Source organism: Crotalus tigris, unplaced genomic scaffold (assembly GCF_016545835.1).
Source record: "Crotalus tigris isolate CLP2741 ecotype Arizona unplaced genomic scaffold, ASM1654583v1 scf7180000024115.3125172, whole genome shotgun sequence".
NCBI lineage: Eukaryota > Metazoa > Chordata > Lepidosauria > Squamata > Viperidae > Crotalus > Crotalus tigris.
In genome coordinates this window covers 1886424-1910925 of record NW_024100392.1, presented here as the reverse complement: position 1 = coordinate 1910925, position 24502 = coordinate 1886424, and positions in this window count along the sequence as shown.

Genomic DNA, 24502 nt, shown 5'->3' with positions numbered 1-24502 from the left:
CAGATGAAATCTTACACTAATTACTTGTTCCATTTTGCCAGCACAAATCTTGAGCATAGAAATTCAACAGATAATTGAATTATCTGTTGACTATCTAGCGGTCTCGGAAATAGTAAGCTAACAGTAACTTTGATTTTTAAGAAAATAAATATACATGAATTACAATACATGTAGATTTAAGTACATGCTAGACAACATGAACAGTTCATCATTTCTGAAGATAGGAATGTGTATGGTTTTTCTCAACCCATCTATAACCAGAATCTCCAATCACAATCCAATCAGAAACATTTTTACCCATCTATCAATGGAGAGACTACAGCATGGATTGATTACAAGAAGTCATTCAACTCCCTGTTACAAGATTGGGTAATCAAATGCCTAGAAATAACAGAAGTCAGTAGAAATATCAGAAACTTTGTGCAAAGATCAATGGCACAATGGAAGACGTGGTTGCTGGTCAATGGTGATAGAATGGGAGAGGTTAATATCAAGAGAGGAATATTTCAAAGACACTAATTATCACCACTACTCTTTGTCATAGAACTGATTCTCCAACAATAATAAATAACTCAGGCTATGGCTATCAAACATCAAAAACATCTGCCAGGCCCTCCCACCTCCTTTATATGGATTATCTGAAGCTGTGTGGAAAATCACCATCTGAAATAAAATCGTTGCTTAACACCACCTGTGTATTCAGTCAAGATATTGTGATGCAGTTTAGATTAGACAAATGTGCCACCCTGATCATCAAGGATTCAAGAAATAATATCAAGAATCTGGATGAAGATCACTATTTCAAACACTTGGACTTCCTTCAGGCTGGTAACATCAAGCACACTGAAGTCAATAAAAGGTTAGAAATGAATATATGAAGAGAATGAAGAAGATTTTAAAGTCCAAAATCAATAGTGGAAATACCTTCAAGGCAATTAATATGTGAGCAATTCTAGTTATTAAATACACAGCTAGAGTAGTGGACTGGACTCAAGCAGAACTAAAAGCCCTGGATAGGCAGACCATAAAAATAACAACAATGAATCATGCTCTTCATCTTCACAGCAATGTTGACAGACTCTACTTACCAAGGAAAATAGGTGGGCGTGGAATGTTGCAAGTGCATTAGACTAGGGGTCTTCAAACTTGGCCATAAAAGGGCCAAGTTTGAAGACCCCTGCATTAGACAGTTGAAGAAGAAAAAGGGGTATTGGAAGAATATTGAAGGACAGTGGAAAAGATGTGTTGAAGCTAATATACCAAGAAGGGGTCTTGAGGCTAAACCAAATGATGAATTATTAAGAGCACTAGGTATAACTACAGTGGTGGGATTCAGCCAGTTTGCACCGGTTTGGCAGAACCAATACCTAATTTTTTGTTGAGTTCGATAAACCATTTATGATAAATCTGTGTTTTCCAGAACACGTCTGGTTTTCGTTCAACTTCCTTCCAGTTGGGGGGAAAAAAATCAAAGGGAGGAGTGATGGAAACTAAATGGAGATGAGGTGCCTTCAATCACTTCACTCAGGCGAAAACTAGGTGGTGCTTCTCAGAAGTAATTTCAGAAATAGATGCTTCATCTCTCTAGTTTCCCGTTTGGTGTATATGGGAAAGGGGGCGAGACCACCAAGTATTAGCTGGGGTTGGGCTCTGGAACTTTTTCCTGTCTAGCTATACAGAGCACAACTAATGATGAAAAGCTCTTAAAGTGTTTTGTGATTTCATGCATTAAACTCTAATGTAGTTCTTTGTAGCACAACGGGCTTTCCTACTTTATACCAAGACCTATGATTTAAATTTAAATAGCAGAATTTCAATTTCATATATCAAACCTTAGTTTAGTGTTTTAATATAATAAGCACTGTTTAAGTGACAGGTGCTATTTCAGACAGCAAATAGCAGTTCAGTGGCAGCAACCTGTGATTTCATATAGCAAATGCTTATTTAGTTAAGCAATTTTGTCATTTTATGGAGTAAACTGTTATAAGTAGCAGAGATTCCATTACAATTGCTGTAAGTTCAGTGTAAGTGGAAAAAGGTTTTTCAAAGATGAACATAATATGTTCAGAGAATAGAAGTCGCCTGTTTCTAATATATCAGACACAATGACTATTAGTCTAATTGGTGTACCTCTAAATGAATGGGATCCTACTCCTACAGTGAAAAGATGGTTAAGGATAAATCACACAGCCGATGGTGCTTGGATAAAAGCAAAGAAAATTGCAAGTGAGGATGCCAATCAAGAAGCAATATGGAAATATCTTAAATAACAGTTTTATTGTTTTTTGTCATGTATTATTTACTACTTTTTCCTTAATATTTTAAAGCTCTTTCTTATAACATAATCCAGTTTTGTGTACCTCTTTTATTGTTCTTATTTAAGTATTAAATGCATGAAATAATAAAGTACCTTTTGGTTTATCTTTTTTTATACTTAAACAGTCATAAGGGGAGAACCAGTTGTTAAATTATTTGAATCCCACCTAATATCTAGCTTTAAAAAATGAAGGATTGCAGATTACATGTTACATGAGGCAAAGTCACAGAAAAGAGGGGGTTGTCTTATTCTCCAAAGCAGGGGTCGGCAACCTTGACAATTTTAAGACTTGTGGACTTCAGCTCCCAGAATTCTGGAAGCTGGAGTCCACAAGTCTTAAAGTTATCAAGATTGCAGACCCCTGCTCCAAAACACCTAGGACAGGACAAGGAACAATAGATGAAAGAGCATTAAAGGGAGAACCAACCTGGAACTAAGAAGATTTTTTTCTCCAAGCCATTGACAACAAGATTTGGCCATAAAAGTGAGTTGTCTTCTATGAAACTGACAGAAAAGGTGACTTATGTATGCAAGTTGACTTAACAAATCTGCACTGTTGACAAATTGCAGCATCTCTCTTTAAAGAATGTGCATTTGTGCTGCACAAATCAGAGAAAGAAGAATTATGGCTACTTTGTCTTCAGGCTCTTAGCAGATTCACATTCCACTTCTTTTGTTCTGTACAGTACAGATGATCTTTCTCTTTCAATTTCTACTCCATTGCTCTTCAGTCATAGACTTTTTGAATCATTTCATTCATTTTGTTTCACCACATATTTTACAATGGTGACAAGAGATGTATTTCTTTGAGATAATAAATTCAGTTCTGGCCAGGCATTACTCAATTACTTGATCGGAATAAGAACTACAGTCTGTTATTCTGATATCCTGTTCTTACATCCTGCAAATCCTGCAACAGACTAAAGTAGCTGAACAATAATTGAAAGCAAGAACACTTATTTGCTTCCTATAATATTTTTATGCCACCTTTTAAAATATATCTAGTGGGGAAAAAGGTGTTTGGCAGATATGTTGAGTTACACTACTAATTCCATTTTAATATATTAATATACATCATTCCATTTTTTTCTTTTAAATATGAAATTGAACAGTTACAGTGAGAACTTTAAAAAACATAATAATTAAAGGATTTATAAATATTGATTTGTACTATTAATAGTATGCATTGATCACACTTCCATCAGATTACCACCAGGAGGCATACATAGTCCACTCCCTTACTGGAAGTTTATAGATGGAAAATATGTTTGTCTGTGGTAACCAAATATTAAAAAAAACTGGTAACACCTTTGATTGGCTGATTATGTGCCATCAAGTTGGTGTCAACGTTTGGCAACAACATAGTTTTCCATGAACAATGTTATCAAAACTTATGCTTATTCCTTCTAATAACGTAGTCTATAAAGGATAGTACCAGACTCCTTCTTAATTTCCTTATTAGAGTGATAGAAATAAAATTGAAGGCCCAAATACAAAAATTGGTATGCTAATTTTAAAATAAATGTTCATTTTTAAACTTAGTCCCTTTAGAATCTGAAATTATTTTGTCATTTGACATTTAGTTTTTCTAAATTTCAGAAAAGCATGGAAATTTACCTACTCTATTGCATATTCCATTTCTGGAAGAGAATGGATACTATGGGTGCAGTTGAGGTTTATCCAGGCAATGAGAATTGTGCAAGTTTATTTTATTGGAAATAAAATAATCTACTTACAAAAATTAAAGTAACTAGTACATAAGCTAAATACATAATGCATCACATTTTAATCAGTACATATAAAAACTATTTAAGTGTTTTAAGTGCTACCCAGATGTGGGAGCTTAAAGACAATTCCAGTGAGTTCCCCTTTTTTTGTATGGTCTCACTTACGGTAACATAAGTGCTCCCCATACAAAACACTGATATTTTTAGTTCCTAATATGCTTTTCATGATCTTTTTACCTATACTTAACTATATTTCATTCATCTAATCCAATTTCCTAAGTATACACATAAACAACTCCGGACAAGTTCACACACCTAAATGGGTTTGCTTCTTTTGTGGCCCAGTGTGCCATGCAAGTACAATTTAATACAGTAGATGTTAAGACTCAACAATACTTTACAAACTGGGCATTGTCTTGGGTAAATCTAAACATTTCTTCTAGTAACCTTTGCCCTAAACTGTCATGTGTAGTTATAATTACAGGAAGATTGTTGTATTAAATTACATTTGCCTTTGGTTTGTATTTGTATTGGAATCAAGTTTGAATGTAAATAATCTGCATCAGCAGCTGCCTGGCAATAGTTATACAAGTTCTCCATGTAAGTTGTCTCCACAAAGACAGCATTAAACTTGTAACATTGATCAGATTTAACCTTCTAGAGCAAATCTGCTAACTTCCACTTTCAAATGAAAATTAGCAAAGATTCTGATGGACAAAATACCCTCACTTCAGGGTGACATTTAGACATTAAGATCCAGCATAAACTGCAATAATGAAGAAATGATGGAATGTACATTATGCAATCAGAATGCCAGCCCAAATATTTCATATTTGTATCATGTTGTACACTGGTATGAAAGTCCAGAAGTGGCACATGTTTTATTATTTATCCTCTCTTGCCTTTCATCACAAACATCTATGCCCTCAGATGTACAACTGGTCTTCTTTGTGGATAGCTTAAAAGAGAAGTAATAGTCCTGGTGATAGATGAGATAGATTGATGCAAATTCTATTATTCATGAGAAGACTTAAAATATCTTTAAAATTGTCTTGTCTAAGTGGCCAAGTTTCATTCTTCAAGTTTTCTTGTAGATCAGCCTAAGGTATATCAGTTCCAGAAGTAGAATCCTCCAGCTTTTCTCTCTCTCTCAATTATATGGCTTGGTCTTTCCATTCTAGAGCCAGTCTATCAGCTATCACTATAGCTATCACAATCAGTCAATTGCAAGATAATTTTATTCCCATCCATTTAGCATAAACAGTTCTTATTAATATTCATTTACATGATGACTGTTGAAGTTTTGCAACTGAATTGATGGAGCATGAATGGATCCCTAATTCATTAATCTCCAAAAGTTGCTGCTGAAGACTCAGCAAGAAGTAATATTGACTTTATCAAATATAAATACAAGAATAAATTGCATTGATGTCTTTGGCATGGAGTACATATGTGCATGAATAGTTGATATTCATTTACTAAGGTGAATTCTTCTAGAGTAATATAATTGTTTTATATACAATACATTTTTAGAAAAAGGTTAGCATTTTTGCATCATTTATTATTGTGCCTAGCAATACATGTCTATGCCTTTACGTTTTTCACATTTTTTTCTCCTCTTGACCCAGGCTGAAACAATTAGACACATACTATATTGAGTTGCTTAAAGGAAATTCCTTTTATTGTTATAAAACAGAAAATGAATGAATAACTGGTGAAGTTAGAATGGAATGCTTACATTAACAATGTATGTTAAAAGAACAGTTAAGGGACAGAGATGAAAAAAGACGGCAGATTATATAATTGACTCTAGTTATTATTTCAATACATTATGTATTAGGAGCTGGGAGTTGTTGATGTTTTTTAAACCAATGAACATGGGACTAGTGTTAGTTAACCATGGGCTGATTTGTGGATAATGGCAATGATGGCAATGATTTGAAAAGAAGAGTCTTGCAGTTGTCTACAACTCAGAAAATGCAGCATCTAGTTATTCTGGAAAGCCTAGACCCAGTGACACTAGGATACAGAGCCTTATAGTGAATGCTTACTATATCACAAATTAGTGATAAAATGAAATTTGAATGGAAAATTTAAATGCAGTGTTTTTGGAAAAAAACATTATTTTACAATCAGTTCTTAATACCCATCCTTAGTACTGTGGTAAGCCAGAGAAAGGAGTGATTGTGTAGTGACTATCAATAACATTCTAATTTATGATGGAAAAAACAATTACTGGTTCTTTTGATACATTATGTAAGGTGTTGGCAAACATGCATAACCTTTCCCATATTCTAATGTCCTCCCCTGCTTTTCCCTAACTTTTCTTTCCTAAAGGACATTATGCAGTTGTATGCAGGGTATGCATAGATACTGCTGAAACATCCAGCAGCCCAGCTCTCAAGCTGCCTTCAGGTCTCCATTTTATTTAAAGGGAGAGCAAATTTCCTAACCATCTAGCACAAGGGTCTTCAAGCTTGGCCCTTTTATGACTTCTGGACTTCAACCCCCAGAATTCCTCAGCCAGCGTGCCTGGGTGAGGAATTCTGGAAGTTGAAATCCACAAGTCATAAAAAGGCCAAGTTTGAAGACCCCTGATCTAGCATAAATAATTCCACTCAAATGTTCACCTACCTCCTGCTCTTTAGCAGAATTTTTACCCATCCACTTTAAATATTTATGCGACTTTGACATGATCTCACTAAAAATTCATTGGTTTTTTTCATTGTATATGTTAATAATGTTGATCTTTTGCTGAGATTCAAGTGAGTCCGTTGCATACTGAAACATTATAATACTACTAAAATACTATTTTATTAGTATACTAATACTAAAAAAAATGTTATTAGTATTTGTTTTGTAACATAAAGAATTATCTTGTGGTAGATTTTTTTTTATTTTGATTCTCTTCCAGATAAGAGTTTTCTTTTTTTAGATATATAAATATTATCCTAAGACACCAGTTTGATGTAGTAGGCTAGAAACTTGGAGACTGTGAGTTCTATTCCTGCCTTAGATATAAAGCCAGCTATATGACTTTGGACTAGTCACTTTTTCTCAGCCCTAGAAAGGAAGCAATGGTAAACCACTTCTGGAAAACTATGCCAAGAAAATTGCAGGGACTTTTCCAGGCAGTCTCTGAGAATCAGACATGACTGAATAGAAGAAGAAAAATTCTCAGATAATAATAGCAGTGGTTTCTAGTAACCATTAAAGTCAAGAAAATTGATTTAGAACATTTTATTTACATTTGTATCATAAGATGAATTGAAAAAAAGCTGTGAAAGGACTAATGATTTGGATCTGCATTCAGTAACACATTATCCTGGAGATTATTTTGAGCCCCAATACTTTTGGCAGTCTCGTTTATATTCCCCCGATGGAAAAACTGGTAAGCCATATACAAGGTATAAAAGATGCTTATTAAGGTTAATCGAACAGAGGTAAGCAAGACAGTCATACGGTACTAAACTTTACATCAGAAAACAGGAGTTTGAATCTTGTTCAGCAATGGCTACTTGAAGGAATGTTTCCTCCAATATTTATCTAAGATCTTTATCTATGTTCTTGCTGGATAAGGCAAGGCAGACAACATCAAATGAAAGGATGTCTTCATCTGAGGAATGCTTCCCCAGAGATGCTCACTAGGCACCTATGGTATCTTTTTTTACTGCCAGATTTTATTTTATATTTCAATTGAAAGGTCAGTTTAGAGCAGTGGTTCTCAACCTTTTTAATGCTGCGATCCCCAACCGGTCGTAAGTCGAGGACTACTCAACCGGTCGTAAGCTAAGGACTACTCAACTGGTGCAGCACCGTTTGCAGAATGGGACTTTTGGCGGGCTCAGCAGGGCAGAGACAGCCTGGACAATTCCTTTTGGCTTTTGAAAGCCAATAGAATTAGACTCTATTCAAGAGAATCTATTCTATTGGCTTTCAAAAGCCAATAGAATAAAAGGGATCAGCACAGCTAAGGAAAAGGGGGAAAAAATGGCGGACTGCATTGTTTGGCGACCCCCGTGAAATGGTTGTTCGACCCCAAATGGGGTCCCGACCCACAGGTTGAGAACCACTGGTTTAGAATTCTTTGAGTAGTTGCTGCTGGTTTTATTACATTTTTATCTATGTTATATTAATAGTGGTTGTGTTGTTGATGTTGTTATTTAATTTGTTGCTTTTGTGATTTTATTTTGTTTGTTTTATACTTTATGTATTTAGCATGTTTGTGTACATCACTCTACTGGGATTATTACAAGTTTAGAAATGTAACAAAAATCATTCTTTTAATCAAGTGAGGTTCACCAGCAGCTTTCTTTCATGCTAAACAGGATTACTGTAATTATCTAACTTGCTTTTCAGTTTCTTAGAAGAATAAAAATAAAAATGTAAGAAATAAATAAAATACTAAATAATGAAGTTGTTTCATTTTTAACTATTTGTTCTGATTCTTTAGTAGATAATTTTCCTTAGAAAGATAAGATTTTTATCTCATAGTTCACAATATTTTAATACTCTTCAAACATCAATCCAAATGGACTTTTGTGAAAAATGGATGATTCTAAAGTCACTGAACAAATTCTTTCAAAGTTCTTGTCCCGTGAAAAACTTTTGCTGATTATATAGACCTCTTCAATAAACTAAGTAGAGGTTAGAACGGATTCCATGGTTAGAAATCCTAGAGGGAAAAACAGTTCAGAGTGCCTGGGAAAAACAAGCTAATAAAGACCCAAACAAAAACAATACCACAGAGAAAGAAAAAACAAGACACTCCAGACAAAACCAGCATGGTTGCACAAAGAGCTCTCTGAAAAACCAAGAAATAAAAAGGACAAGTGTTTCCCGAAAAATAAGATCTATCCAGAAAATAAGCCCTAGCATGATTTTTAGCATGTACCTAATATAAGCCCTACCCCAAAAATAAGCCTTAGTTAAGAGCCCACCCACTCTGTCCCACCCTCTGGTTGCTCACTTCTGCAATGGGGCAGGAGGCCATGTGGCGCACTGGTGCTGCTGCCACAAGGTGAGGAGATGCAGGTGCTGCTCCATGCAGTACTGCCCCATGCACACCACACCTGCAGACTACACCCGCAGCCAAGCCATCCCTGCTCAGTGACCTTCCTCTGCCTGTTCAATGACCCAGCTGCCTGCCCACCTTTTCCCTTTCACTCCTCTCCTGAGCCAGACTGTCATGCTATGGAGGATGGATGGGGGAGGCTTGGTCCCCTTACTGGGTCCTCCTCTGCTGTTTTGGAACCAGATGGAAGTGACAGCGAAAGGCCTCTGCCACCACTGTGCAACAGCCCAGTCCTCCCCTGGAGGAGCTTTCTTTGTTCCGTCACCCCTGCTTCACCTCACCCCACCCCACAGACCACCTTCTTCTTTGCCTGCTGCTTGGGTTCTACGGCACTGCCTCATGCTGCCTGCTCCTCATTCACCACCTGTATTGAATGGTTTCAATGACAGCAGCTCTGGAGGCTAGTGATAGGCTCTCTGCATCATCACTTGACTGGAAGTTTTGGCCCCGTGGCCCCCTTCGCAGCTCTGCCCACACAGCCATGGGAGAGTTGGCAGCTAGAATCACAACAGCGCGTCTTCAAAGTGTCTCACCACCAGCCCTAGTACAACTCTCCCATGGCTGTATGTGCAGAGCTGTGAAGGGGGCCAAAACAAGACATTCCCTGAAAATAAGCCCTAATTGGTCTTTTAGAGCAAACATAAATATAAGATCTAGTCTTATTTTCATGGAAATACAGTATAAAAAATCGGAAAGATAACACACAACTAAACAGAATACCAGCAAATAGCCTGAAATTGCAAGGATGGAGTTAGAAAGGCTAAGGCCCAAAATGAATTAAGTCTTGCAACGAACACTAAAAATAGCACCCAAAAAAAGTTTCTTTCAATTATAAGGAACAAGAAGAAAGTCAAGGAAATAAGCAGTCTACTAATGGGGAAAGATAGCAAGAGAATGACGGGCAGCAGGAAGAAAGCATAACTGCTTGATTCCTTCTTTGCATCTCTCATAGGGCTGACATGGGGAAGAGGAGGTCAATTTTTTTCTCCAAAGCACTGAAAATAGGACAATGAGTGGAAGCTTTTCCGAGGGAGATCCAGCCTGGAACTAAGGAGAAATTTCCTGACAATGAGAACAATTAGTCAGTGGAACAGCTTTCCTTCTAGAATGTGGATGCTTCATTGCTGGAGGTTTTCAAGAAAAGACTGGACAACCATTTGTCTGAAATGGAATAAGGATTCCCGTCTTCAGTAGGGAGTTGGACTAGAAGACTTCCAAGTTGTCTTCCAGCCCTATGATTCTATGAATTGTTTTAAATAATGAAAATCTTCATTTTGCTTGTTCATAGCTTTCACAACATTTTCCTTAGTCCAAATTTTATGTGAAGCAGGGGCAAAAATATCTTTGTCAGTGTCATGTGCCATGTTTTTCTGACTTAGAAATTCTTTCAGAGTGGCCATTTCTTTCTTAATGTAATGTGACTCTCTTGCACTGCTGTCACATTCACTTAAGTAACAACAGTACTTGGTATATCCAAGCTGCATTTCTAGCAGTAGACACATTACTTTTAGATCTCCACAGATATTCCAATTGCACTTGATGTCCTGGATGTGTTTCAATAACAGTTCCATGTTTTCATATGTTTCTTTCATGTGTGCAGCACAGTCAAAAGGTAGTGAAGGAATACATTGCCATTGTGTAACAACAGAAGATTTCTATAAAATAGTATGTGATAGGTTAAAATACAGGTTATTTCACGATAAGCAACCAAAAGTCTGTAAAAGTGTTCAGGAAACAAAATCTTTGATGTCCAGTGTGTTTTTGACATTTTCCATAAATGTTTGACATATTGAAATAACACCCAAACCAAACATGCTAATTTCAGATGATTCTTCCCACACATCTAGATACTGTATAGGAGGTTTGTATTCCAATTCAGAGGAGTAATTTAATTGGGGAAAAAACTGGTCTACTATGAATGACAATTGTACTCCAATTGTTTCAGATATTGTTGTTAAGACATATTAAGAGATGTGAAATACTGGCATAATTTAATAGTGTTGAGCTACAGCCTTTTCCCAAATAACTGATGTGTTGTAATATTCCAGGTAATTCAACTGTAATATTCCAGGTAATTCAACTGTTTGTGAATGTAAGATTTAAATAGTTACTTCACTTAGGAATCATATCCATTGTATTGTTTACATACTTATGTAATGATTTCTTTTGAAATGTAGGCTTTCATAAATAGTAGTGACTAAGAAGAATTTAACAAGAAAAACACACAGAACTGGGCTTTTGAAATTATGCCATACTCTTTACTGATAATAGGGAGTATCTTTAATTTCTTCTATGTATGTAATGAAGTTCATGTGCATGTGTGCATGTATTTGGATGGGTTTTATTTTTCCATCCTTGGCATATGTTTGAGTTTATGTCCATGTGTGCACTGTGCACACAAACAGAAATGTGGTATGACAGGAGAGCAGAAATATACACATTCAGAACCAATGCCCTACTGGTTTTGATAAAAATGCATTGGGTTTTTTTCCTCTGGGACATCTGTTCTTTGCTGTTCAGTTTTTTTAAAGTTATCCTGCTAAAAGACAACATTTTTTTCCAATTTTGTGTGGAGCTATAAAAAATACAGCCAAATTTGCAAATCAATATCTGCAAGGGCTACTAGAAGAATTACATCCTTCCCTCAATTATGAAAAAAGGAACATGAGGCAGCAATATGGTTTTTGTAGGAGATGCTTGCTGTCAGCTTAATGACTCTTAAGTGCTCATCACTTCCCTAATAATTGTCACATTAATTATTGCTGCTTGGAAAAACCCATTTCACCTGCACTCCAGTCAGTAACGAGATTATAGCTAAATTCAGAGGACAAATAGAAGTGTAAAGATGTACTAAATGATATGATTATTCTAGCAAGTTAAAAAGTGACATTCTATGAACCTGGAACTACCAAAACAATTAAAATTTTTCAGAAGAACCAAATAGATTATTGTTTTTTTCCTCATCACTTGTATCTGATTATCCTAAATGCAGTTGGTAGGGACATGAGCTAAGAACTTCTCCATATGAAGCATCTGATGTACAACTGAGATATGATCTCTTCCATGACCACTATCATCATCATCTTTCTTTCTATAAAATATTTTCTTTCTATATAAGTATTGAAAAATGAATAGAAAATTGTTATTACTGTGATTATTGATTAGAGAGAAATCCCCAGCTTCCTACCCACAGAAATTATTAAGATGTAACACCCATAATAACAGTGGGTAAAACCCAAAACTGAAGAGACATGTCTTCTTAAAGATGAATAGAATGGAGACTGAAAAGATTTATGTTCCAACATAGTTCATTCCATAGTTTGGAAGAACGAGTATCAATTTTTAAATTTTAAAAAAATGCTCTGTTTTCTTCATATTAATTGAGAGAACAATCTGATTAGTAAAGCTGAAGAATTTTGGAGCTGGAAAAAGGTGAATTCAAATTTGTAGTAATTTTTAGTTTGTTTTTTTTCCATTATTAATTACAGCGGATGAAACACAGTCATAACCTATCCCCACTGACATCAAAATGATGAAACATGAGCTGTTATATCATGATAAAAGATCTGTAGTTTTCTACCTGCATTGTACACAATTATGTAAGCAGTAGAATTTGTGTCTCCACAGATGTTTGATCATTTTCCCTCCCCCTTTGTATAACCAATGAAGGAACCATCACTGCTTTTTAGATTCAGTTCTTTAGTCCATCATTAATAAAAACATAAATTATGCCAGCCAGTTGAACACTTCTTTTAATCACTCCCTAAAGTGGTTCAGCAAGGTACCTTATAATTGGCTTGCCTTCCTTTGCTAATTACAAATTATTTACCAGTACAGTTTTATATAGACCCTTCACCTCTTTTTACAATAGCATTCAGCTTTCCTCCTTCCTGTTTCTATATAGGTTTTGTTTGTGTGGCAGTGCAACATGCTTCACCCCAGATTTGTAATAATTAAAATATTAGATCCTCACCCTTCCAATAAGAAAATTAGAGATTTATATGTTCAAGTAGAATATTATATCCTCATACTATGAATGGGTAAACCATTTATACAACAGAATACTTTGAGAACTGCAACACAGCAAGGTCAATAAACATAGCTTGGCATTTGAAGCTTGTAATCTGATTAGCTCTTACTGTAAATGTGCTGGCAACAGTTTGGGTAGTTTTTCCTGGAATAGCCACCTACAAAGCAATTATAAAATCACTGCCACTTGCCACACTTGTTAGACTAGCTCTGGTGATGCACTTTGTCTCGATCAAAGCTTTAAAAGCAAGGCATGAAGAGAGAGCCATTTTTACCTCATACTAATTATACATCTCTTTTCATTACAGTACAGAAAGATAAACAGCTCCAACCAGCACTCTATTCAAACACCAACTTTATTTGCTTGTTAGCAAATCGGGTATGGTGAACACAATACTGGGTGGCTTCAGAAAATTATGCTTTAGTTTGTAAATCAGAATGGTGATGGAAAGGCCTGTTTGCTTGCTGCTGCCATGTAGATTGGCTTGTCTCCATGACAGTATGTGCAGGCAGAAAGCATCCTATGTAGAATTGCATATAGTGAATTCATAGCACACTATAATGGTGAATTATGTGCCCCTCTCACATAATAATTAACAACTGTCAGTATACTGAAACCAATTTTGGTTCCACACTATAAAAAAGATGTTGAGACTCTAGAAAAAGTGCAGACAAGAGTAACAAAGATGATTAGGTGACTGGAGGCTAAAGCATATAAAAGAATGGTTACAGTAATTGGGCATGACTAGTCTAGTAAAGAGAAGGACCAGGGTATACATGATAGCAGTGTTCCAATATTTGAGGGGCTATCACAGAGAGGAGGGGGTCCACCTATTTTCCAAAGCACCTAAAGGCCAGACAAGGAATAATGGATGGAAACTGATCAAGGATAGATACAATCTAGAAATAAGGATAAATTTCCTGACTGTGAGAACAATCAACTAATGGAACAGACTGCCTTCAGATGTTGTTGGTGCTTCATCACTGGAGATTTTCAAGAAGAGACTGGACTGCCACCTGCCACCTGGTGTAGGGACTGCTGCTTGGGCAGAGGGTTATAATAATAATAAAGTTGGAAGTGACCTTGGAGGTCATCTAGTCCAACCCCCTGCTCAGGCAGGAAACCCTATACCATTTCAGACAAATCTCTTCTTAAAAACTTCCAGTGTTGGAGCATTCACAACTTCAGGAGGCAGGTTGTTCACTGATTAATTGTTCTAACTGTCAGAAAATTTCTCCTTGGTTCTAGGTTGCTTCTCTCTTTGGTTACTTTCCATCCATTGCTTCTTGTCCTGCCTTCAGGTGCTTTGGGTTGGACTAGATGACCTACAAGGTCCTTCCAACTCTGTTATTCTAATAGGCACTTCCTTCACAAGATACTCTCACCAATTCCTTTACAAGTCTGCATATGAATGACTCTACTAGCCATGATAGTTATGCATCACCTATGACCAAAAGCAGTGCTGCTGCTCCCCACCTGAAATGAATGCCTGGAAAAGGCTAATATAGCATTGCTATAAATAAAATCTCTGTCTCCCATGTAAATATTTCAATTTTAATACACACTCCACATGTCATGATATACTGTATTTACACTGGTTCTGGAAAGCCTGAGAGCAAATGTCATATTGTACAGCCTCCATCTCTTTGGGTTTTTCCATCTCCTTCTCCAATCATCCTCAAAATATACTTTCTCTCTTTCTACATAGGCTTGCAGTATATTATGTTTACCTTTGAGAAGCCAATGATTCTTGATTGCTTTTACTGCAAAATGTGTAATGGTTTATTTACAGTATTATTTCAAAAATTCTTTTTCCTATCTCTCGAATATTTCTTCCTCTGATTATACTCACATTTTTTTCACCCATTGCCTTTCTTCAACCTCTCCTCCTCTCAAATTATTAGGCTTATAGAAATTTTTCTTTTCACAGGACTATATATCTTTGATCTGATTATAATATTAATATGCTACAAGATTCTGAGTTTGCTTTTGTTTGTTGGTTTTCTGTAAAAGTCTCATCAAAGTAAAAATAATTGAGCCATTTACATGAGATGCAACTTTTTAATTAAAAGAAATGTACTTTATGATTGGATGATTTTTCTTATGGCCACAAACCAATCTCTAGTTTTCTAAATGAATCACTTTTCAGTTGCACTTTTGCAAATAGGACTGATATAGTTAGAATAGACAATAATTTAGATTAGTTAGCTAAAACTACAGTATCATCCTTGGAATAATTATCTGGAAACTCAGTGAAAAATCTGCAGTTTTATTATCTATACATAAAAATTTACTTGTTTCCCCAAAAGCCTGTGCCTGTATAGAAAAAAATTAATCAAATGATCAGTAATCAAATGTGCATTTTTTTCTCTACAAAAAATCTCAGATTTAATAATCATCTCCAGTTAAGATGTGGAAAGAATTCAGAGAACATAATATTAAACATAATAAATTTATGGTATGACTTGATTTAAAACTTGATTTTATGATGGTTTGTTACCATCCTAAAAAAATTAAGGCAAATATTAAAAAGTCACCTTAAATTTCAATGTTCTCTGATCCAAAAGGAAAAAAACATCCATGCTGTTTTTCTAGATATCTCAAATATAAGATCATTAGTGACTGTATTTCATTATGAAAGATTAAAATATATCCAGCTACTGTAAGTTAAGTCAGAATGTCTTGGTAATCATGGTACAAAAATGTGTTACAAACAGCATTAAAAGAACCATTCTTCATAATATCACTTTCATCAACTCAGGTTTTTGTAGAAGCAGCCTAAAGTTACTTTTAGCTAATCCAGTTTTGTGTTTTTCCTCTTCCCTTGATTTAAGTATGTACTAATTGGCAATTAGCTGATAATCCAGTTAAGGGTTGGGTGTGCCTAGTTCTCGTGGATTATTTTAGGCTGCTTCAGTCATTCAGCATTTGAGAAAAATATATGTGGAAAAAATAAGAAAGTACAGGTAATCTTCAATTTACAACAGTTCATTTAGTGACTATTCAAAGTTACAATAGCACTGAAAAAGTGACTGATGACCATTTTTCACACTTATGACCGTTGCAGCCTTCCCATGGTCATGTGATTTACATTCAGGTGCTTGAAAACTGGTTCATATTGATGACGGTTGCAGTGTCCCTGGTTCTAGTGATCACCTTTTTTGACCTTCTGGCAAGCGAAGTCAATGGGAAAGCCAGATTCGCTTAACAACAGTGTTACTAATTTAACAACTGCAGTGATTCACTCAACAAATATGGCAAGAAAAGTCATAAAATGGGGCAAAACTCACTTAACAAATTTCTCACTTAGCAACATAAATTTTGGGCTCAATTGTGGTTGGAAGAACTACCTGTCTTAATAGAAGTCAAAAGGAGAAACTATTGGTGAATGTCCCTCCTCCTCTTCCCCATAGGTGATACTTGTGGGATCATGCCATATATGCATTTGTTGCTTGTATTTACCCTTTATAAAGAGGTTGATAGCTTGTTTTTGAACTGTTTGCATTCAGATTGAGTATTCTGCCCTCGAATCAATCCTTTGCCTTAATCAAACTCTATTAGCAAAAACAGTAATTCTACCAAATATGTTCTGAATGAGAAGTAGGCCTAGGTAGGCAGTTTTCTGAAATCTTCTTAAATGGTAAAGGATCACAATCATTAACAGCATTGTTCAAGTGACAGTCATTCCTATGGCTATAGATTCTTAAGAAAGAGGCAAGAAGCAGATTTATTCTTCAAACAAACTTGACAGTGGTATTTGTTTCATAGCTAAGGAAAATCAGACTGGTATTTGCTGCACAGGACTGGCTAGGATCTTTATCTGTATATCTTGCATTAGGTTTTTGAGGTTATGTGAAAAAGTCACAAAGCAACCAGACAGATATGAAAAACTGGCTTTTAAGTTATGGAGAAAGGGATCCAGTTAGCCCCGGGGAGGAGGAAGCGCCCTTGATGTAATTTCATTCAGCCTTCAAGCATCATGCAGATGCTTTCTGCAAGCAAGCAACACAGCCTCACTGCTTTTGGCTAGAGCACTGTTTCTCTTCCCAAGCATGAATAGAAGGAATGCACTAACAGAAAGAAAGAGAACTTCTTTCACAAATAAATAAAATAATAGCAAACAAAACAAAGCAAAAAAAGTGATCTGATTTAATTTCCTAACACTTGATTCAACTTTAACTCACTTTGGACTCTGGTCCCAACATATCTTGCTTATACCAAAAAATATGTGGTGCATGAGTTTATCCTAGAGCTACTGGAATTACACAAAACCAATATTGAGTAATAACATATGGTCAAAATCTTCATAAATTCTGCATATGATACGTTAGAGAAGTTGCCTGAAATAGAATTATTCCTCCTCTGAGGGAGATGGGTGATTAAAAAATGTGAAAAACATACAAATTAGTTTTTGATGAAGTCCAATTTATTTTCATTTGTGCCTGCTTGACAAAAGTTAATATTTCTTTTTCAGTTAAAGGTGTTAAAATAGATTTCTGTCTGACATTCTTGGGAACACTATGAGTTATTTATCCTTCCTGAAAATGAAATATATATGTACTATAAAGCAGACAGAACTCTGCTCTAAGAAGTTAATTAGTAACTTAGCTCTAAGATAGGGTACAACATTTCTGAACTCTGCTCTTATCTCAGATCATTACATGTTTATTTCTTTGTTTAGATACATTCTGGAATGTTCCTGCTTAAAAAAACAAACAACCATTGATTCCTATCTCTTTAGAAGAGGATTTTAGTCATAAAATTGTAAAGAACAGCAAACTAAACTCTGGTTTGACATTTGCTTTCAAATATTTTGCCTTGCTTCTTAGTAGAGAAAATATTAGGTATTCAAACAGACCATTATTATGATTCACTGGAAATTTTAAAACCTTGTAACAGGAATTATACATGTGTTCTTTCTAGCAGTTGATTGCAAAACTCTGGAGAGTCTAATGCTAAATGGTACTGAACTCCAGCTCAGCAAATTCAGTGAATAGTAAGCCTTAAACCAGAGTAAGCAGGAAATTGGCAGTGTCATGGCACACAGTTCATCCTGTCCTTCAAGCTAATATACCCATCCTGTAAATACATGCTTCAGATGCCTCAAAGCATACCTATCAACATTTCAGAATCAGAAATAGGGGGCCTGGTTATTTTAAAACCCTGCATTACACAAGGTGCTTTTTTTTTTTTCTTTTTCCCTGCCACGCTAGGCATATATTTGTCTTACATCTTCTAAAGGCAAAGACTTTGGAGTGATCCCACCAAACATGCATGAAATGATTTTGTAATATTAGTTGCATGCAGGGCTTTTTTAAAGCCTCAGAGGTATGGTACAAAATATTATTTTAATCACTCACCTACTTATATTCTTCTTGCTACATCCATATAAATTATTTTCACCATTCGTTGCTTTTTGGGGGGTTTTTTGGCCATTGAAATCAGTAGCCCAGTTAGTCAAGTTGATACAGAGGCACATGAAATACTTATTAACATCATAGACGAACTAATTAGGCTTGTTGACTTTAATGAAAAATATTGATACATCTGATCATTTCAAATATTGAATTATAAGGGTGTCCATAAGGGGAATCAAAAAAGTCAAAATGGTGTCCACATTTGCAAAATCCCTTTTTATTTGTCATACATATGCAATACATGTAAAAAGATGCATAGCTTTTCATGCCACTTTTTTCCTATAGAATATTTCATTAAATTGCCATATTGTCTCCATGACAATACCTGCAAATAATAAACCTCTGAAAAACCAAATGCAAAGAGAATAGTCATATCTAAGTCACAGTGAAGCAATTGACTAGGATGATTATCAGGTGCCTGGTTCATGGTCACAGAAAGAAGAAGGACACAAATTATTCAATGGACAAATCATAAGCATTTTCAAAAGAAACTTCTCCAGCATGGTGAAAAGAAACCTATGGAGTCTGAGATAAGTAGCATAAAACTTCTCAACTATTTTGGCTGGGATTTTTCCAGGCAGAGACCACACTTAGACGAATGTCCCTGGGTGAATAATGTGTATTTTAGAAGTGTATCATGAGATATAGAAGCAAGAACAAAACACTGAAGACTGATCTCTGCTAGCATGATTGGAGGAAAAAACACAACCCTATCTATAGGCTCTGTCAGTAATGCCATTACTATTTCTAAAGTGATGGACATTTTTTTTCCACAAACACTGCCACAATAGACAATGATGAGCGTTCCAATCCTTTCCATTTCCAAATAAGAAAAGTTTCTTTTTTTCCTATTATACTTCTTCCTTCAGCATCCCATTGATGTTAGAATGTGGAGAATGTTTAGAAATAACTTCAGACATTATATAAGAAAAAGGTCACAGATTAAAATCTATTTTGCCACTAGCCATGCCTTATTTTCTCCTTTCAAAATAGGCAGAAAACCAGTCTTATTATTAAGCAGAGGAAAGTCACTGCCTCAGGCTGAAGGTGAGATGCAGCTAAAGGAGTTTTGAAGGACAGAGTTATGTGTGATTACACTCTTTTCTGCTTTCCTAACCGTCTGTCCAGTGAAAGTTTCCACTTCACTGCCAGTGAAATAAGACACAATCTGGATAGATTCTGCATATGTATTGTGTAATATATGCAGTGTTTTTTTTCTAAAAAAAAAAAAAAAAAAAGTGCCGGAACTCACACACGTCATACAACCTGCCTTGCCTACCCTACAAGGTTCCATCCAAAAAAGGTGCCGGAACTCCGTTCTGGGCATTCTATGAGAAAAAAAGCCCTGAATATATGTAATACATTAAATACATTATGGTTTATGTTATGTCCCGAGCCTTTGCAAACGGCTCGGGCGTTTGCAGGCAGTCCCGGGCAGGTGCAAAGCTGCCTGGGACCAGACAGGCTGTCGCCAGCGCCGTGCGCATGCGCGGGTGCTGGCGCGGGAAAAGTAACCCATTTACCCGGGAGTTGCCTATATAAGACGCTGCGAGGCGTTTGGGCGAGGCTGAAGCCATCTTCATGTAAGCTGAACGCTGAATAAATGAAACTGAGAACTCCAGCTGCTTCTCGTGTCTGTTTTCCCGCCACGGACTCAACACTGGCGACGAGGATGGGATGCCTTGCACTACCTGGAAAGGAAGAAGTGTAAGCTTACCCAAGGAGTCCTGAGCGGCGAAAGAGGAACGGCGTCGACTCGGCAGCTGCCCGCCAATCCGGTGCGCATTCGGGGGTAGGCTGGCTGATAGACCCATCTCCTGAAGATCCGAAGATGGCAAAAATCGGAAGGCTTTCGGAATTCGACGTCTCACATCCAGAGCGGTGGGAGTCCTACGTATCCAGAATGGAGAACTACTTCAAGGCAAACCAAGTGAGGGAAGATAGCTTGAAGGCGGCCACCCTGCTTTGCGTTTGCGGCCAAGACGCCTTCGAAATCGCAGAAAACCTTGCAGCACCTGTCCCCTGTAAGCTAGGAGACTTCAACCCCAAGGTGTCCGTTATCTCATGGCGCCACATCTTCGAACAAAGGGATCAACGGTCCGGTGAGTCAGCCAAGGAATACATCGCCGCGTTACGGAAGGCCGCCAAGCCCTGCGAGTTCAAGGACCTCGAGGAACGACTGAGGGACCGATTCGTGTGCGGGTTAAGGCATCGAGAGCTACAAAAGAGACTTTTCGCAAAGGAAGAATTATCCTTCCAAGACGCTTTAAGGGAAGTCACCGCAGAAGAAGCAGCAGGCGGCACCGTCAAAAACATGCGGCCGATCAGAAACAGTGCAGAGGGTGCGTCCGTGCACCAGGAAGACGTCCGACGAAACTCCGAGGAGGATCCGGACGAGGAAGTCGACCGTCTACACCCCGCGAGGGAAGAGAACCAGAAGGGAAGCTCTTCGGCTCCGCTCAAGTGCATCGGCTGTGGAGGTCGCCACAGGAGAACCGACTGCAAGTTCCGCTCCGCTACCTGCCGGGCATGCGGTAAACAAGGGCATATTGCAGCTGTGTGCCTGGGCCGACGAAAGGCACAACCCCAAGAAGAACGCCTGAAGGGTACCAGATTCCCCAGCCAGAATAGGGTAGGTTTTTGCGCTTCGCGAAGAAGCATCTGTAGAACAGGCACACACAAGCCCATGAAGAAAAAGCTGTCACTCAACGTGAAGCTACAAGGGGTTCCATTATCTATGGAACTAGACACAGGGTCTGCCCTGTCCATCATTTCATTGCATACATTTAGGAAGATTTGTTCCAGAAGTGGGTCTAAGGCCAAGTTAAGGCCTTCTGATATTGTATTAACAGATTTTCAGAACTCAAGAGTGTGTGTTAAGGGGGAGGCCACCCTTAACGTGCAATACAAGAGTTTTGAAGGTCCACTAGACTTATTAGTAGTAGGGGGTGAACGAACGAGTCTCATAGGACTCGATTGGTTTGAGGCCCTGGGGATACACGTCACAGGACTCAATAGCTTACAAACACTCGACCTACAGGAAGTCTGCAAAGAATTTGCAGATGTTTTCAGCCCCCAGCTGGGCACATTCAAAGGACCACCTGTGTCCTTAAAGCTAGACCCCACTGTCACTCCCATTAGGATTAAAGCAAGAAGGGTCCCTTTTGCTTTAAAAAGTAGATTGCCTCTGCCAGTAGTAGAAGCTGACCCCGCGCCAGCTGTCAACATTCTATCAATCCAAGCCTTGCCCGAGCTCCCTCTTAGTGCCAGGGATGTTACCGCTGAAACAGGTACAGATCACACACTTTCACGTGTCCGCTCCTGGGTCCTGTCCGGGTGGCCTGAGCACTGCCCTAGTCCTGAGTTTCAGAGTTTCTGGTCCAAAAGGAACGAGCTGTCCCTTTCTCAGGGTTGTCTGCTTTGGGGAAACAGAGTTGTCATTTTCCACCTCAATGAGGGCTAGGGTCTTAGAATCCCTCCACGAGGGTCATCCTGGCATTGTTCGTATGAAGGCTCTTGCACGCAGCCACTTGTGGTGGCCTGCTTTAGATAAAGATATTGAGGCTAAGGTACACGCATGCCACCTGTGCCAACGATCTCGCCCAGAGATGCCCCAAGCTCCTGTGCATAGATGGGAGGAAACACAGTCCCCATGGTCTAGGGTGCACATTGACTACGCTGGGCCCTTTCAGGGCCAGTTCTTCTTGGTCCTTGTTGACAGCCATTCAAAATGGCTTGAGGTTGTGCCTGTCTCATCCACCACCACTGCAAAGACTATTCAGGTACTGAGGGGGATTTTTGCTGCACACGGGCTGCCAGATGTCATTGTGTCCGACAACGGCCCTCAATTCACCTCCTCCGAATTCCAAGCTTTCTTACAGGCAAACCTGATTCGTCATGCCACGTCTGCGCCTTTTCACCCGTCCACCAACGGTATGGCTGAACGCATGGTGCGCATCGCAAAGGACGCCTTGAAGAGACTCACCTACGGGGACTGGCATCACAGGTTGGCTGACTTTCTCCTTTCTTATCGCACCACACCGTCCACTTCTACAGGGAGAAGTCCAGCTGAACTTCGTTGGGGGCGCCAACTTACTACTAGACTTGACCGGTTGCATCCGGACAGACTGCCTTCATCTACCTCACATCCTAGGGCACCTAGACAACTACTTGTGGGTGCCCCGGTTTGGGCTCGCAATTACGGGCCTGGTCATACATGGGTCCCCGCTTCTGTGTCCAGGATCACAGGTCCTCTCTCCTACGAGGTTGCCCTGGACAACGGTCGTGTCCTGCGTCGGCACATCGACCAACTTCGCTCTAGGCGAGACTTTTCTGCTGAGACTCCTGGGTCTTTTCCAGGGGGGGAGGGGGACCCTTTGGAGCAAAGGGAAGGGCAAGAGCTACTGCCCATCTCCACTGAGGGAGCCCACAAACGGCTCGTCCCCAGGTTCTGTTTTCTGCAATTGCTCCGAAAAAAGCAAGTTCATGGAGCTTACCCACACAACAGTCAACTCCATGCCTACTCCAGCCCCGGGAGTCCACCCCGGGGGCCATTAACTCACTTTACCACACACATCAACAGCACTCAGCACGAGGATACCCGGGGGCATCCCAACAAATCATTCCCCGCAAGAGAGCTGGCACACAATTCCCAAGGTTGGCCTGACCTTACCCCAAATCCTAAAGGGGGTCAAACATACACAGAGCTAGTCGAGGAACCAAGTCCCGACTACAACAACCCTAGCACAAATCAGGGAACACCTGAGTTTTGGGAAAGTACAGAAACCCACACGAGCCCGAACACAGAATGGGTTTCAGGGAATGGACAGCCTCCTGACAGGTCTTGGACTGACCTAGGAGGTTCTACAGAGACGCCCAGCAGCGGCTATCACTTCAAGGGGCCTGAGGGTCTACAGCTAGGTAGGTCAACCAGGTCACAAAGTAACAGAAGCCCTGACCTGACGAGCCCGGTGGGCAAGCAAGCAGGCCAGGCATCGGGGCACAGTCCTTGGAAGACACCAGGACACAATAGAGAGAACAGGCTCACGCCTCCCTCCAGTCAGGGGACTTATGCCAGTAACCCAGAGCTAAGAAGGTCACAGAGAGCAAAGAAATCTCCTAAGTATCTAGAAAATTACATAACATTGCTGGCAAGGCAAAAGCCAGTAATCAGTGGGAGCCCTGGGGAGCAAAATGTCATATAAAATAAATGTTGTATGTTGGTAGTAGTTTTAGCCCGGGGGAAAGGGGTGTTATGTCCCGAGCCTTTGCAAACGGCTCGGGCGTTTGCAGGCAGTCCCGGGCAGGTGCAAAGCTGCCCGGGACCAGACAGGCTGTCGCCAGCGCCGTGCGCATGCGCGGGTGCTGGCGCGGGAAAAGTAACCCATTTACCCGGGAGTTGCCTATATAAGAGGCTGCGAGGCGTTTGGGCGAGGCTGAAGCCATCTTCATGTAAGCTGAACGCTGAATAAATGAAACTGAGAACTCCAGCTGCTTCTCGTGTCTGTTTTCCCGCCACGGACTCAACAGTTTACAAATTAGGTGCCTAAGATGGTATGACCCCTTTATGGATTACTGCCTTATCGTGGCGAAGGGGCTTGCGTAACTCAATGAAGCTATAAGCTATGCCGTGCAGGGCCACCCAAGACGGACAGGTTATAGCAGAGAGTTCTGACAAAATGTGATCCACTGGAGAAGGAAATGGCAAACTACTCCAGTATCTTAGCCATGAAAACCCCATGGACAGTACTAAAAGGAAAAAAGATATGACGCTGGAAGATGAGCCCCTCAGGTCGGAAACTGTCCAATATGCTACTGGGGAAGAGCAGAGGGCTAGTACTAGTAGCGCCAGAAAGAATGAAGCGACTGGGCCAAAGCCGAAAGGACGCTCAGCTGTGGATATATCTGGTGGTGAAAGGAAAGTCCGATGCTGTAAAG